Here is a 16,488-nt window from a genome sequence, read left to right on the forward strand (position 1 = left end):
CTTATTGTGTCATTTTGCAAATAAACGACGTAAAAACCTTTCATCGACTAACATTTAGCGACAATTGGTTGCAACTAATATTTTTAGTCGCAAGTAGGTTTTTGCAACAAATTTTTTTCTTTAGAGACAAATATTTTCGTCTCTTGCTAGTTTTTTTTTTTTTTGTAATGTACCAACATTTCATGTGGGTAAAAATGCATTTTTTGCCAACAAAAGGTGGTTGTATCGGTAGAAAGGTGTTTCTGTTGCGTAGGTTGTGTGACAAGAATCCCTTTCTGCCCACCTTTTTTTCGTCGACAGAAGTTATATCGATGGACTTCTATCTATGTTTTTTGCCACACACTGCCGATGTTTTTTTGTTAAAATCTACCAATACCTTTTACGTCAGCGGAGACAAAATACGTGTAATGTAATATATACAATTATTCCTTATTTAGATGGTAAAAGAACTATAAGGAAATTGGTGTTCTACAATTATATATTAATCTGTACGCATGTGATTAAAAAAAGAAGAGATGCATAACATTTTTGGCTCTTATATAGGATAAATGCTCACATAATAAGGGAAAGGAAAATAAGAATAAGGTCGAACAATTTAAGATTACGGACCCGTTTGGATTGACTCGAGAAAAAAATGTTTTTAAAAAAAATTCATTTTTATTTAAATACTACTTTTGATAAAAAGGGATTAAAATACACTTAAAATGCTATTTTAAATAGTTGCCAAATACTTTACTTTCTTCTAAAATGATTTCTTTTTTAAATTAAATATTTAAAAATGCATTCCAAACACACCTTACAACTTATATAAGTCAAAGTTAAAATTATTTAAATAAGTGTATAAAAAAATATTTAAAAAAATAAAAAAAGATGCATAACTCTCCCATTGAAAAAAAAAATATCGCAATTTAGGGAAAATGCTCAAAGCAATAAAGGAAAGGAAAAATAAGAATAAGAATAAAAATGAACCATTATGGACTACATCTCATAAAAACCAAAAACTCATCAATGGCTAGCTTGTCAATTCTTATATCTGATTATATTTTTGGTAGTTCATCAGTTAACACATTGATAACTTTCGCTCATTTCTTTAGACATGAGAAATCCATATCACGCAAATATTGATTTGCTACTTTGTGAAGTGTCTTTGTCCTATTTTGTTGAATTGGGATTATGTTAGAGATAATGGTCGTCGTTGTTTTAATAAAACATTATTGGTGTTTTCAAGTAGCCTTTTTATACTCACATACTCTTAGAAACGTAGTAAATCCTCATAATACAAATCAAGAGACAAAAGAAGAAGATTATTTTCTTACTCACACAATTTGAAAGAAATAAGAGCTTGAATATTTCTTAACTAATATATCTACACGGCCCAATCAATAGTTCAAGTCACACAACAAAAATTGAGAAAATATTCCCTTTTAATTCTTGACTTTTTTTTATTTATAATTTTTTGCATGTTGCTTCTGACTTTTCGCGGAGGATTAGATCCAGTAACCGGGGGTCAAATTTGGTTTATTTTATGTTGCTTCCTAGCTGTTAATACGAATAACAGAAACTCTGTTATAGCCATTTCTGACCCAAAGAAATTTGATTATAATTCAATTCGTGACGTTAACCATTTGTCTAATATATTCAAATCTCTTGCTTTTCGTTTTTTCTTACTCACAAATGAGAAATCTTACTCATATTTATACTTATACAAAAGTACATCAAAAGACATTAACATTAAATACCAATACATGTGACTCTTCATCAATACATGAACATTCATCAATGTGTTTAGTAATTCATGTATTTAACTATTCCTTGAATCTCAATTATTCATGTATGTAATAATGTAATTCATATATTTTAATAAAATTCTAGATTAATTTTAACGTCCTCCCTTAATCTAGACTTGAGAAACTCCAAGTTTTCATTTAAACTTAACAAATAAGTCAAACTTCAGCACCTTTGTAAAAATATATGCCACTTGATCTTGAGTCTTGCAATGTTTCACTATCATTTCTCCATCTTTAACCAAGTCTGTGATAAAATGATACTTGATTCTAATATGCTTGCTTCTTCCATGAAAAACTGGATTCTTTGATAATGCTATGGCAGAACCATTATCGCAAAATAAAACAGTCTCACTTCTTTGAGTACACTTCAATTCCTTCAACATCCACCTAAGCCATAAAGCTTGACATCTAAATGTAGATAAAGAGATATATTCTGCTTCAGTGGTAGAGAGAGCAACAACAGGCCTGCTTTTTTGAGATCCATGAAAAAACACTTGAACTGATGCTAAAAATATAACCAGTTGTACTTTTATAATCATCCACATTACCACCCCAATCACTATCACAAAAACTATACAACATTGAATTTTTTAACAAATCACGAGCATACTTTTATTGTGAGATGCAATTTTTGCATCTTTTTTATTAACGTCAATTCCGAGAAAATAATGGATGAGACCCATATCAATCATCTCGAATTTCCTTTTCATGGAGTTCTTAAAATCATCACACAACAATTTATCATTTTCAGTAAAAAGTAAATCATCAACGTACAGTGAAACAATAAGAAATTTTTCATGTTTATCTTCTTTGACATAGAGTGTATGCTCATATGGACACCTTCAATATTCCGTCTTTAGAAAGAAACTATTGATGCGACTGTACCAAGCTCGTGGAGCTTGCTTCAATCCATACAAGGTCTTTTTCAACTTGTACACCTTTTCTTCTTCTCCTCTTTTTACATAATCCAAAGGTTGTTCAACGAATATCTCTTCCTTAAAGTATCCATTCAAAAAAGCGGATTTTGCATCAATTTGATAAACTTTCCACCCATTTTGAGTAGTCAAAGACAAAATCAATCGAATAGTCTCAATTCTTGTTACAGGAGCAAATATTTCACCATATTCCTACTTGTAGTCTTTTACAACAAGTCTTGCCTTGTATTTTTCAAATTTACCATCTAACTTCAACTTTGTTCTGTACACCAATTTCTCCAAGAGCTTGTTTGTTAGTCAGAAGCTCCATTGACTCCCATGTTTCATTTCCTTTTATTGCATCAATTTCTTGATCCATTTCCATCGTCCATTTCTCAACTTGGATCGCCTTATCAAAATTTATAGGATCAATACCATCAAATAATGCAAAATTAGCAAAATGGACATCGTCAATTTTGCTTGTAGCATTATAAACTTTTTTAATATTCCTCATCCTCCTTGGTGAGATTTCACCATCACTTGTAGAAGATGACAATAAAGATGATGCCACCACTTGAATTTCTACTTGCTTCGAGTCTTGAGCACCTCCATTATCATCCATGCTAACATGAAATGGACTTTCAACTTCACCAACGACATCCCAGTTCTAGGATTCATCTACATTGAAAATCATAACTTGACAGAGGATTATACAATCGATAAACTTTAGAATTTTCACTATAGCCTACCATAAAAAAAATTTAGATTTATTTTCCAACTGCCTCTTAGCTTAGTTGGTATATGAGAATAAGCTATACTCCCAAACACTCTTAAGTAACTAACACATGGTTTCTCACCGCACCATGCTTCGTAAGGAGTTATACCTGGAACACTCTTTGTTGGAGCTCGACCAAAATGTAACCAGTGCATCATCTCCCTAAAACTCATTTTGCATTTTTTTTTTGCTTTTAACATACTTCTCATCATCTCCATGATCGTTCTATTCTTTCTCTCTGCAACTCCATTCTATTATGGAATCATTTGAACGGTCATTTGATGACGAATTCCTGCTCCTTGAAAAAATTATAAAAAACCATATACACTCCACTATGGTCAAATCTCAAAGTTTTTATCTTATGGCCACTTTGATTCTCAGCTAAAGCTTTAAAATATTTAAAACATTCAAATCCTTCACCTTTTTCTTTCAAAAAATAAATCCACAACTTTCTACTGAAATCATCAGTAAAGGTTATGAGATATTGATTGCCTCCGTTTGATATTGTATGCATTGTCTTATGGTTGCCCCTCACCATATGGATTTTGCATAGATATGATAGTGATCCAAAATTCAAGTGACCATAACGAAAGTGCCAAAGTTTTTTTTTTAGAAAGGTATTGTAATTAAAGTGTGGGATGGGAGAATCAAACCTTTGACCTCGAGGTCAATAGTACAAGTACTATGCCAGTTGAGCTATGCTCATGTTGGCTATTATCATCAGTTTTCACTTCACTTTGGAGAGATTCATCCAAAGTAACAAATATACTTCTATTTTCTGTAATGTGGTTACTACAACCATTATCAAGATATCATGTAGGCTCTACAACATCATCTTGAGCACTACATGCAAGATAGAACACCTTCATCATTGTTTTTAAAGTAAAATAAGCTCAAGCATTCTGCCACACCCCCTCCCTAACCTTAGCCCCCCAAGACCTGGAAGGGAGCGTAAGGGTACACCAGTAGTATTCAAAGACAACATTTCAATTTAATGTTTCCCCCCTTATCTATTAAAGATTTCAACATGTTTACAATACTCTATCTAACTTTCATACACATAGTTCAATTTCCTATATTCTTTATTACATGATCCGAGCCGTGCCATGAGAATTTACCAAGTCCTGGTGTGTTGATGGTTAGTAGATTCCTTCCTGAACGCTCCGCTTTGCTACCTAGGGGGGTGGGGAGAGGAGGGAGATATAAGAAAACATTTGGAAGAGTGTGAGCTACTAAGCCCAGTGAGTGGTTCTATTAGAATAATAATCACTTTGCAAAACATATTTTTGGGAAAGCAATCACATAATCATAATTCTAGTATAATCTATGCATGATTATGTGTACATTCATTCAATTATCATCCTTCAGTTCCATGCTATACTTGGCATGTTCATATCATGGATATATTATCAACCACAACAACTTTTTATGGAAACTTTCCTATAACCCACTTCTCCCGCCAATGTGCACATCGATAATTCTTTTCCCGCTAGTCATGCTTAGGTACTTGACTATATTTCCCGCCGGTCGTCACCGACTATTATTTCCCGTCGACCGAGGTCGACTATATTTTCCCGCCAAGACCTTTTGTTAAGCATGCTAACTTATGTAATCTGGGTATAATCTCAATTTCCATAGCAATTTCACAAACAATATCATGGTAACCACATAACATTATAAGCATGCATTTGGCACTTACATATGCATTTATCCACATATCAATGCATAAAACTAAGTAAACACTCACCGTTAACAAGTTTTTCCACTAAAATCACTTTGAGAATACCTTCCTAAGAATTCCTCCATATCAATGGAAATTCCTCAATTAATATTTGTTATATCAATAAATAATGTCAAACTAGCCAAAATACTATTATATAATGAAAACATCAGCTTACCCTACTCCAATTTAGCCAAAATACCAAAATTAGCCTTTTTAGAGGTTATTTGGACCGTGGTAGGCAGCTGGCCGTTAAGAGTAGGCAGGGTGGGCGTGTTGTGCCGCACAGAAGACTGGCGCGTTTGGGCGTGCGTTGCATTAGGCGTGCGTTGGGCGTGCGTTGTGCTGAGCGTGATGCGTCGTACGAGAGAGGCAGCTACACTGGGTTGGCACGCGGGATGCATCGAGCGAGGTGCGTGTGGACGGACGGACAGACGCAGCGCTGCGTGCGCGCAGAGTGTGGGCTGGCTGTGCGTCCGACTGACTCAATGCTTCACCAACGCAACCTTTGTTTCTTTTGATCTCCAATCAACTTGGCAGCCTAATAACTCAAACGTAACTCCCTAAATATGCTCTCAACACACAATTTAAGTGATGGTATGAAAAATTCCTTCTACCTAACCCCTCTATTTATAGCCATTTCAAACTCATCCCATTGTGGCAACTCAACTCCCATTTGTCTCACTTTGGAGCATCCAATACTCAGTCTACCCGACCTAGCCTTGAGTTGTTCTCATTTTAGCTTGCCAGCCAAAATCTCCTTCTTTGCATGAAATCTCCTTCACCCACCTCCTGCTTGAGGTGATAAGACTTCAATTGCATGAAATCTCCTTTGTCTACCTCATACTAGAATTTTGTGTGATCCTCCTTTTTCCACCTAAATTACTTAAATACTTCACATATTTCTCTACTTAAATTGTTTAAGACTTATGCTCGTATACCATTAGCATCCTCTCTTGAAGTTTTCCATTAATTAGCCTTCCCTTTTATCCTTAACGCATAGCAATTCACCTTTCCTTCATCAAACTCTTACTTAGCCAATGCATGAGTTGGCCATCCCCAACGTATAGCGTGGCCGCTCACCCTCAACGCATGGTTTGCTAGGTGTGCTTGCTCGACCTACTAAGCATGGACGCATGGTGTGCTGCCTAGGTGCTTGTGCGCTTGGTCGTATAGGCATGCTCGGCCGCATAGGCACTCTCGGCCGCGTGGGCGTGTCTCACTGCATGGGCGTGCGCTTGGTATAGCGCATCGACGCATGATTGCTCGACAGACTCGGCAGCGCTTCAACGCATAGGATGGCTTGCCCACTTGCCCGTTCGACGCATAGGCAGGATGCTCGACATACACCATCGACACATGGCTGCGTGCTTGGCATACATCATCGACGCATGGCTGTGCGCTTGGCATACACCATCGACGCATGGCTACGCGCTTGACATAACCATCGACGCATGGGCTACACGCTTTAATGCACGACCTGTGCGCTTGTCCTCGACGCATGGCTACGTGCTTGGCGCATGGCCTGTGCGCTTGGCTTTAACGCATGGCCTGCACACATAGCATGTTCACTCGACGCATGCTTCCTACCCGTGTCCCCATGGCTCATGTATGCCTTTGTGTTGGTTGTATGCAACCCTTAGCCATTTTTCAAGTTTTCTTGTTTCCATCCTCCATGCCTTCTTGCATCCAACATGTTTTAAGCCCTTCATAGGTGTTTGGAATTTTGGCTACCTTTTTGGGTAATTTTAATGTTTTCCCCCCTTTGCTCCAATATTCTTTCTTAGGATTTTTCTTCTTCATTTAACTTCTCACTTTAGATTTAATGTTAGGGTCTTACATATTCAACCGAATATTCAACAGCCTTTTACATTTCTTTTTCTTTCAGTTTGTTTTTGTAATTACTTGTATCAGACAAACGTATAAATATGAAATTTTTAGAAACAACTTACAGAAGCTTACAAGAAAGCTAAAATCTGTAAAGAAAAAGTGTGACTTAGCTCTTGAATAAAAACACTTATCCTTCCCATGGATGTAGGCATCGTTTGTCGAACCACGTATATCATCGTGTAGATCTCTTCCTCTTCTTTCTCTTTATAAGATTGCATGTTCTTCTTCTTCTTCATACTCACGGCAATCACTCAAAACAATCAGAAAGAAAGAAAGGGTTAGCAAAAGATTTCTGCAAAACGATAGAGATAACGAGAGAGAGAAAGAAATTAATTGTTCTGAAAAATTCCCATCAGAAATCAAAGCTTTTCCTTCCATCAGGCAGAAGATAGTGGATCATTCCACGTGTTGCACATCAGCTGGAAGATCATGGAGAAAGGAGGACCAAGTTTCTACCAACCAATTTAATTTGGGGCAAAATAACTTGGTGGATCACGATTTAGATCAGAAAAGAGGGCCAACATTTCATCATTTGGGCTTTCATAATTCAGTATATCAAGTGTGCAGGCCCAACAAAGTGGTATCAGAGCAAAAGACTTACAAGATTGTAGTACTTGAAGATTCAAGATTTAAGTTTTTCACTCCAAGATATCAGTAGCAAGATTCAAAGTAGAGAAGTTTGATGGCAAAGGAGATTTTGGCCTATGGAAGGCCAAAATCAAAGCAATTCTCGGCCAACAGAAGGTTCACAAAGTTCTCCTTGACCCATCAACTCTCCCAACCATAGTGATAACTCAAGAAAAAAGAAGATTGGGAGCTGACAGCTTATGGTACGTTGGTCCTAAACCTTAGTGATAGTGTTTTAAGACAAGTTTTAGATCAAGAAACAGCCTATAGGATATGGACTAAACTGAAAGAATTATATGCTACCAAAGATCTTCCTAGTAAAATGTACCTTAGGGAGAAATTCTTTACATTTAAAATGGATTCATCAAAATCTTTAACTAATAATTTAGATGAGTTCAAGAAAATTGTTGTTGAATTCAAAATCATAAGAGAAAAACTTAGTGATGAGAATGAGGTCTATGTACTTCTTAATTCTTTGCCTGAACTCTATAAGGAGATAAAAAATGCTCTAAAATATGGAAGGGATAGTATAAGTACTAATACTATAATATCAGCCCTAAGAACTAGAGAGCTAAAGTTAGAAACTGAAAGGATCATCCTAGTGGTGAAGGGTTATTTGCTAAAGGAAACTTTAAACCAAATCACTCAAAGGACAGAAAACCACATAATTCAGAAGATAACAAGTCTAAACATAAATTAAAATGTAAGTATTGCAAAAAGAAATGACATTTAATCAAAGACTGTTTTATTCTAAAGAGGAAGAACCAAGAGAAAGAAAAGGACTCTAAAGGCAAACAACCCGAAGCTTCTGTTGAAAAAGGTTCTTTTATCTACTCAAATGCTTTAGCCTCAACCTTAGACAAATCCAACCATATAAATCCTCTAGGAAAACATGATTGAGTCATAGATTCTGGATGCACCTATTACATGACCTCAATGAGACCATGTTCAACACCTTTAAAGAAATTGAAGGAGAAATGGTTTATATGGGAAACAACCAAGGCTGTAGGATAGAAGGCATTGGCTCTTTTCTATGAAACTTAACGATGAAACTATTAAACTTCTTAGGAATGTGAGATATGTTCCACTTCTTAAGAGAAACCTAATCTCCATAGGTATGCTTGATGCAATTGGGTGTGAGTACAAGGGTAAAGGAGGAATCCTTGAGGTGTTAAAAGATTCTAAGGTAATACTAGTTGTGGAAAAGATAAATGACTTATTTGTGGTCAAAGGAGTTGAAATGATGATAGGGGCATATGTTGCCACCAAAAATGAGATCACAGAGGCTGATGTTTGGCATAAGAGATTGTCTCACATTAGTGTTAAAGGCTTAAAAGTCCTATCTAAATAAGGGATTCTACCTAAAGGTCTCTCAGAAAATCTAACTTTTTGTGAACACTATGTTTTTAGAAAGGTCACAAGGCAAAGTTTCACTAAAGCACAACACACCACAAAAGCTATCCTAGATTATATTCACTCTGACCTATGGGGTCCAGCTTCTACACCTAACCTAAGTGGCTCAAAGTATTTACTTTCTTTTACTGATGACTTCTCTAGAAAAAGTTGGGTTTACTTCTTTAAAACTAAAGACCAAGTGTTTGATAAGTTTAAGGAGTGGAAATTCATGATAGAGAAGGAAACTTCTAAAGAAATTAAATACTTAAGAACTGATAATGGACTAGAATTTTGTAGTGAAGAGTTTAATAAGTTTTGTAAAGAAACAAGAATAACTAGACATAGGATTGTTAGATTTACTCTTCAACAGAATGGAGTTGCTGAAAGACTTAATAGAACTATCATGGAAAGGATTAGATGTCTTCTTTCAGATGTAATCCTTAGTGAAAAGTATTGGGCTGAAGCAGCAAGCTACACTGTATTCACCTTAAATAGGTGTCCTCATTCCTCCCTAAACTTCTTAACTCCTGAAGAAAAATGGACAAAACATCCACCTAACCTAGAAAATCTAAGGGTATTTGGGTGTGTTGGCTATATTCACCAAAGTCAGAGGAAACTAAAGCCTAGGGCTGTAAAGTGTATGTTTGTTGGGTTCTCAGAAGGTGTTAACAGCTTTAAGATATGGAATCCTATTGAGAAAAGATTTGTTATAAGCAGGGATGTCACTTTTAGAGAAAAAGAGATGTTTATGCAAAAAGAAAAAACAACTTATAAAGTTTCTAAAAGTCCTAATACTGCTAGGATTGAGGTGGAGACACCTAAAGATTCTTCCACTAGTCATAACCCTCCTAATGAAACTGAAGAAAAAGAAGAGGAAAACTCAGATGAGTATACTAAGAATACTGAAGTTCTACCTGATTTAAGTCAGTATTCATTGGCTAGGGATAGACAAAGAAGAGTGATAATTCTTCTGACTAGGTATACTGAAACTAATTACATGAACCTAGTTCTAAATGCCACAATAGCACTTAATGACCAAGAACCAGCTACTTTTGAAGAGGCAGTAAACTGTCCTAAAGCTAGGTCTTGGATTCAAGCTATGTGTGAAGAAATGGAATCACTCACTGTCAATAATACTTGGACCCTAGCCCCTCTTCCTAAAGGATGCAAACCTATAGCTTCTAAGTGGATATATAAACTAAATGAAGGTTCTACCAAAGAAGAAAAGCCTTAGTACAAGGCTAGGTTAGTGGCTAAGGGGTTTACTCAAAGGGAAGGTATAGACTACTCTGAAATTTTTTCACCAGTAGTAAAACAAACCTCTATTAAACTTCTTTTATCTCTAGTTGCTTAGTACAACCTTGAACTAGATCAACTAGATGTTAAAACAGCTTTCCTTCATGGAAATCTAGAAGAGGTTATCTATATGGTTCAACCTAAAGGGTTTGAAGAAAGAGGAAAGGAAGACCTTTACTGTCTCCTAAACAAACCTATATATGGTCTTAAACAATCCTCTAGATGCTGGTACAAAAGATTTAATGATTACATAGAGAGTATTGAATTTCAAAGAAATTCATGACATTTGTTCTTATGTTAATTCAATAACCTATAAGGACAAAGTCTATCTACTACTCTATGTTGATGATATATTACTAGCTGGGAAATCTAAGGAGGATTTAAGACATGTCAAAGATCTCCTAAAGAGAGAGTTTGACATGAAGGATTCGGGTAAGTCTAAAAAGATTCTTGAGATTGAAATAAGTAGAGACAGGGCTTCCTCTATTCTAACCATTAGTCAATTAAACTACTGTGGAAAGGTTATTAACAGATTTAATATGTCTAATGCAAAACCTGTCACTATACCTATTGCTAATCATTTTAAACTTTCTTCAGAAAACTCACCAAAGGAAATAGACATAGAACATTTGACTCAAATGCAATTAATTCCATACAATCAAGCAGTAGGTAGTCTAATGTATCTAATGATATCTACTAGACCAGACCTATCCTACAACACTAGTCTTGTTAGTAGATACATGTCTAACCCTAGAAAAAGGCACGGGGAAGCAACAAAATGGATATTAAAATACTTAATTTGGTCTAAACAGTCAAAATTAACATATCAAAGTACAAAAGAAACAAATCTAGAGCTATATGGATATGTTGATTCAGATTTTGCAGGTGACCAGGACAAAAGAAGATCATTAATAGGTTATTTATTTTTATATGGTCCAAATTTATTATGTTGGAAAGCAAATTTGCAGTCAATCACAGCATTATCAACCACAGAAGCAAAATACATGGCTTTATCAGAAGCAATAAAAGAAGCATTGTGATTAAAGGAGTTGATGAAGGACTTTGGTATTAATCAAACAGTAGTAAAGATCTATTCTGATAACCAAAGTGTCATTCATCTTTCCAAAAACCATCAATACCATTCAAAGACCAAACACATAGATATTAAATATCATTTTGTAAGAGACTGAATAGAAAAAGGTGAAGTCGAAGTGTTAAAGTTTCATACCAGCAAGAATGCCACTGATATGCTTACCAAACCAGTTTCGAAGCTCAAGCTAGTGAACTATCTTGGTCAGATCGGCTTCCAGCTTCCTGAAAGAGGGTGAAGACATGTTAAATCTGGAAGGAGAAGAGCTTGCATGTTGAGCTTAAGGTAGAGATTTGAAGTAAAATAAGCTCAAGAATTCAACTGAATATTCAACAGGCTTTTACATTTCTTCTTCTTTACAGCTTGTTTTTGTAACTACTTGTATCAGACAAATGTATAAATATGCAATTTGTAGAAACAACTTACAGAAGCTTACAAGAAAGCTAAAATCTGTAAAGAAAAAGTGTGACTTAGCTCTTAAATAAAAACTCTTCTCCTTCCCGTGGATGTAGGCTTCGTTTGCCAAACCACGTATATTATCGTGTAGATCTCTTCCTCTTCTTTCTCTTTACAAGATTGCATGTTCTTCTTCTTCTTCATACTCACGACAATCACTTGAAACAATCAGAAAGAAAGAAAGGGTTAGCAAAAAATTTCTGCAAAATGATAGAGAGAACGGGAGAGAGAAAGAAATTAATTGTTCTGAAAAATTCCCATCAGAAATCAAAGCTTTTCCTTCCATCAGGCAAAAGATAGTGGATCATTCCACGTGTTGCACATCAACTGGAAGATCATAGAGAAAGGAGGACCAAGTTTCTACCAACCAATTTAATTTGGGGAAAAATAACTTGGTTGATCACGATTTGGATCATAAAAGAGGGCCAACATTTCATCATTTGGGCTTTCACAATTCAGTATATCAAGTGTGCAGGCCCAACAGTTCTCCTCTTTATGCATCATGGTGGAATTTTCATCTCCATTTTTCGGTGCCCAAAAATTTACTTGAAAAGGACCGTACTTTTTACAATTAAAATATTAAAAGTGAGAAAAATTACCTCGATCACTTCCTTGGTTTCTACCAAAACCTCTTCCTCTTTCGCTTTCTCTTCCTCAAGATGAAGAAAAGCTTTCTTGTGGATTTTCAAAGTTCACACCATTTCTTATCGTAGTTTCTTCCACCTCCTCGTCTGCCATGACAACCACATCTTCCACGAGAATCGCCTCTGAATGAAGTTTTCATCTGAAAAGCTTCCTCAAGATTGACATCAAATTGTTTTAGTTTAAGCTCAAGGGCTTAAAAAGAACCCATCAAGCTATTTACAGACAGTGTAGATAAGTCTTTTGATTCTTCAATTGCAACAACAATATGCCCAAACTTTCTTGGCATACTTCTAAGAATCTTTTCTACAACTATTTGATCATGTACTTCTTCACCATTTGTTCTCAAATTGTTAACAATTACAAGAATACAATTAAAAAATTCTTCAATAGTTTCAGTCTCTTTCATTTTAATGCAATCAAATTCAGATCTGAGAACTTGTAGTCTTACCATTTTTACCTTATAGGTGAATTGTAAAATATCTAAAGTTGTCTTCGCAGAAGTAGCAGTTGAAATTCTCTCGAAAATAAATTCAACAACAACTTGATAAATGAAGAATAAAGTCTTCTTGTCTTTCTTATGATTTTCTCTCAACCCAACAAGTTATTGATTGTGAGTGTATCCTCTTTCAACAATATCCCACAATTCTTGTGAGCCATATAACGCTTTCATTTAGATACTCCACTAACTAAAATTCTTCCAACTGAATCTAGGAAGTTGGGGTTACAACATGTTACCATTTGAATCCATTTATGATCTTAGCTTTAATACCACTTCTTGGAAATGTAGTAGACCCTCAGAATATAAATCAAGAGACAAGAGAAGAAGATTGTTCTCTTACTCACACAAATTAGAAGAAATCAGAACTTGAATATTTCTTAACTTGTTTTCTTTCTATTCTTGCTTACAGATGAGAAATCTCACATATTTATACTAGTATAAAAGTGTTGCGTTGTATGCCCTAAAACTCCCAATTTGTAAACATTAAACATATTCTATTTGTAATAAGGATGTTATTAAGGTTTATTCAGTAAAGTTATTATTGAATACGTAAATTGCACATGTTAAAGCCTAAATCCAATAAACTAGCGAACCTTTGGCTATAGCATGAATACTTGAACTTTATGTGGAGACATAAAAATTTTTCAAGTTTGAGTATATAGTCAAAATAGTTACGTATAAGGATAAGGTTGGATACCTTATCCTGAGGGCACTATGGATGTGGCCTGCCTTGTATTTGATACAAATGATGCAATCCTGAAATCGTTCATATAAAGATATGTGAGTGGGGACATCCTATGCAAAAAATATTTGCATAAGACCGGACCAAGAAATAGTCACTTTTCTTTATAACGTTGTTTACTGTTAAAACTAACTATTTTAATTTGATGACCTAGGTAACTCAATCTTAATCCTAAGCTAATCATGAACTCCTATTTATTCGGGATTATCCTTTAATCTGCATGGGTGAGAGTGACTCAACATCGCCGACTTAGTATGTCTTCCATTTTAAGGGTAAGACCGGATAGATAACTGTGGACATAATCCTGCAAAATGGAATTCGCTCCTACTTAATTCTAGAGATAATAGATAGGTTATTCTCTTAAGAGCTAACTCCGGGTCTTGAACAAGGGACCCCACCATCTCATTGTCTTGAAAGGGACTCGGTTTAGTGGCTGGACCATAAACCAATTGTTCATTAGAGGATCAATGAAACTTAAGGAACAAGATGTAATTACATGGGTAAGACGGTAATTTTAATCCAACTGTAATTACGAATAATCTTTGAAGAATTGACTTATTAATCATGGTTAGATCATATGAACAGAAATATATTGAGGAGAAGTGCATCTACTAGGCTTCAATGGAGTGCCCCAACAATTAACGAATATTGGTTAATTAGGTTAAAAAATTTATCCAGTTAATCTCAAATCATTGGAACTTATGATTTGTAGGTCCAATAGGTCCCTGCTATCTCATATCGAACTAAACCTTAGGATAGTGTGATGAGAGAATTTGAAACATTCAATTTCGGTTTAGGAGATAATCGTTAATTATATATGATATAATAAATGTCATTATATAGTTTAATTGTTGAATTAAATGAAATTGGAGAGATGAGATTATTTAAATTTGATTTAAAAATTATACACGTGAATGGGTATTCACATTTGGGATTGGTATTTTATTAATTTAATATTTGAAATTAAATTAATTTGATTAATTAAATTGTTTAATTAATTATTTAAAATTAACTATTAAAATTAATTTTAAAGAAATGAATTTTATTTAAAATTAATTTTATTTAACATTAAAATTTATTTAAATTGAGTTTTTTGAAATTCAAAAGATTAAATGAATTTTTTAAGTGAGTGGAATTATCCTACTTTTTTCACTTACTAAAACACCTCAAATTCCACTTAATGCATATAAAATTAAGTGTCAACTTGAGATTAAGTCTCTTTGCATGTAATTACACTATAAATAGAAAAAAATTGATGGAGGAAAAAGTTCATGCAAATGTGTTTTTTTGAAAGAATTTTATTCTTTCAAATTCTCATACCAAAATCTCTTCAATCCCAAAATTCCCTTCAATTTCTTCACAATTTGGATTCCATAATCTGTTCCAAGGCTAGATATATAATAGCGAGGAAGATTCTTGTGGTTGTTTACGAACCATTCGTGATTAGATAACAAAGAGAGATAACATCATTTTTGGAGTTCTACAAAGGTTGTACATTCTAACCCTAATTTGCTATGTATGACTTTGCATGCTTATTTATAAAATTAATATAATTAGAGTGCTTAAGATCTAAATCTTTTCTGCACGTTGAATGTCAACTCTAACAAAAAGTACATCAAAAGACATTAACATTAAATACTAATACATGTCACTCTTCATCAAGACATGAACATTCATCAATGTATTTAGTAATTCATGTGTCTAAGTATTCCTTGAATCTCAACTATTCATGTGTGTAATAATGTAATTCATATATTTTAATAGAAATCTAGATAAATTTTAACACATACTTTTACGATAATACCAAGGGAATATTTGGGGTGAGAAGATGAGATGAGATGAGTTGAGATATGAACTCAAAGTTGAGATATAAACGCAACTCATTATTTGGGAGACAAACTTTGTATGTCAATGGCATTTTATACCATGTCTACCAACAATGCACTCAACTCTCATAACCATCGATGTCTCGTTGCTCAACTTCGTCGACCACCTTCGACGACCAACTTCAATGACCACCTCCAACAGCCAAATCTGACAGCCAATTTCGGCAACCAATGCCTATGCCCAATTCCGACAACGTCCAACTATCATTATCGATGCCCATCTCCGGTGACCTTCGATGGCAACTACTCTACCAACTCCGATGACCATTATTTTAAATTATGACTACTACAAATTGGGCTTCGTTGACACACGAGTTTTGACATAAAATCATCAATAAAACCTTAATTTAAAGCTTAAAAATAACTATTAGTTAAAAATACATATTAAACATCAATAAATGTTTATATTTAAGCTGATGCATAAAATTGTCAATAATAACACTTTTCTTGATATAAAATTATAATTTCCGTCAAAACTTTGAATTCATAATTTTTTATTAATTCATAATATTTTATAATCATTCTTTATAGTAATTTAACATTAATAAAATCATTTTTATCATGTAATAAACCAAACAAACTTATATGTAAAAACATTTTTTAAAAAAATTGTCAGACACGTGTGTGTTTTTATTTTAAAAAGTTTTTATAACAGTGTTAAAATAAAATGACTCAACTAGAAATGTCACTTGCACAAATTGTAAATTGATTGCTTAATTTTTTTTTTAAAAAAATTTAAATGTATGATCCAAAGATAAACCTTAAA

The 16,488-nt window shown here is 34.3% G+C and overlaps 1 pseudogene; it reads right to left on the reverse strand.

Annotated features, from left to right (window-relative positions):
- Nucleotides 1-12,604: 12,604 nt before the first annotated feature.
- On the reverse strand, nucleotides 12,605-13,343 carry LOC150035260 (uncharacterized; annotated as a pseudogene).
- Nucleotides 13,344-16,488: the final 3,145 nt, after the last annotated feature.

Source organism: Benincasa hispida, chromosome 7 (assembly GCF_027475165.1).
Source record: "Benincasa hispida cultivar pf3 chromosome 7, pf3_genome.v1.1, whole genome shotgun sequence".
Lineage (NCBI taxonomy): Eukaryota > Viridiplantae > Streptophyta > Magnoliopsida > Cucurbitales > Cucurbitaceae > Benincasa > Benincasa hispida.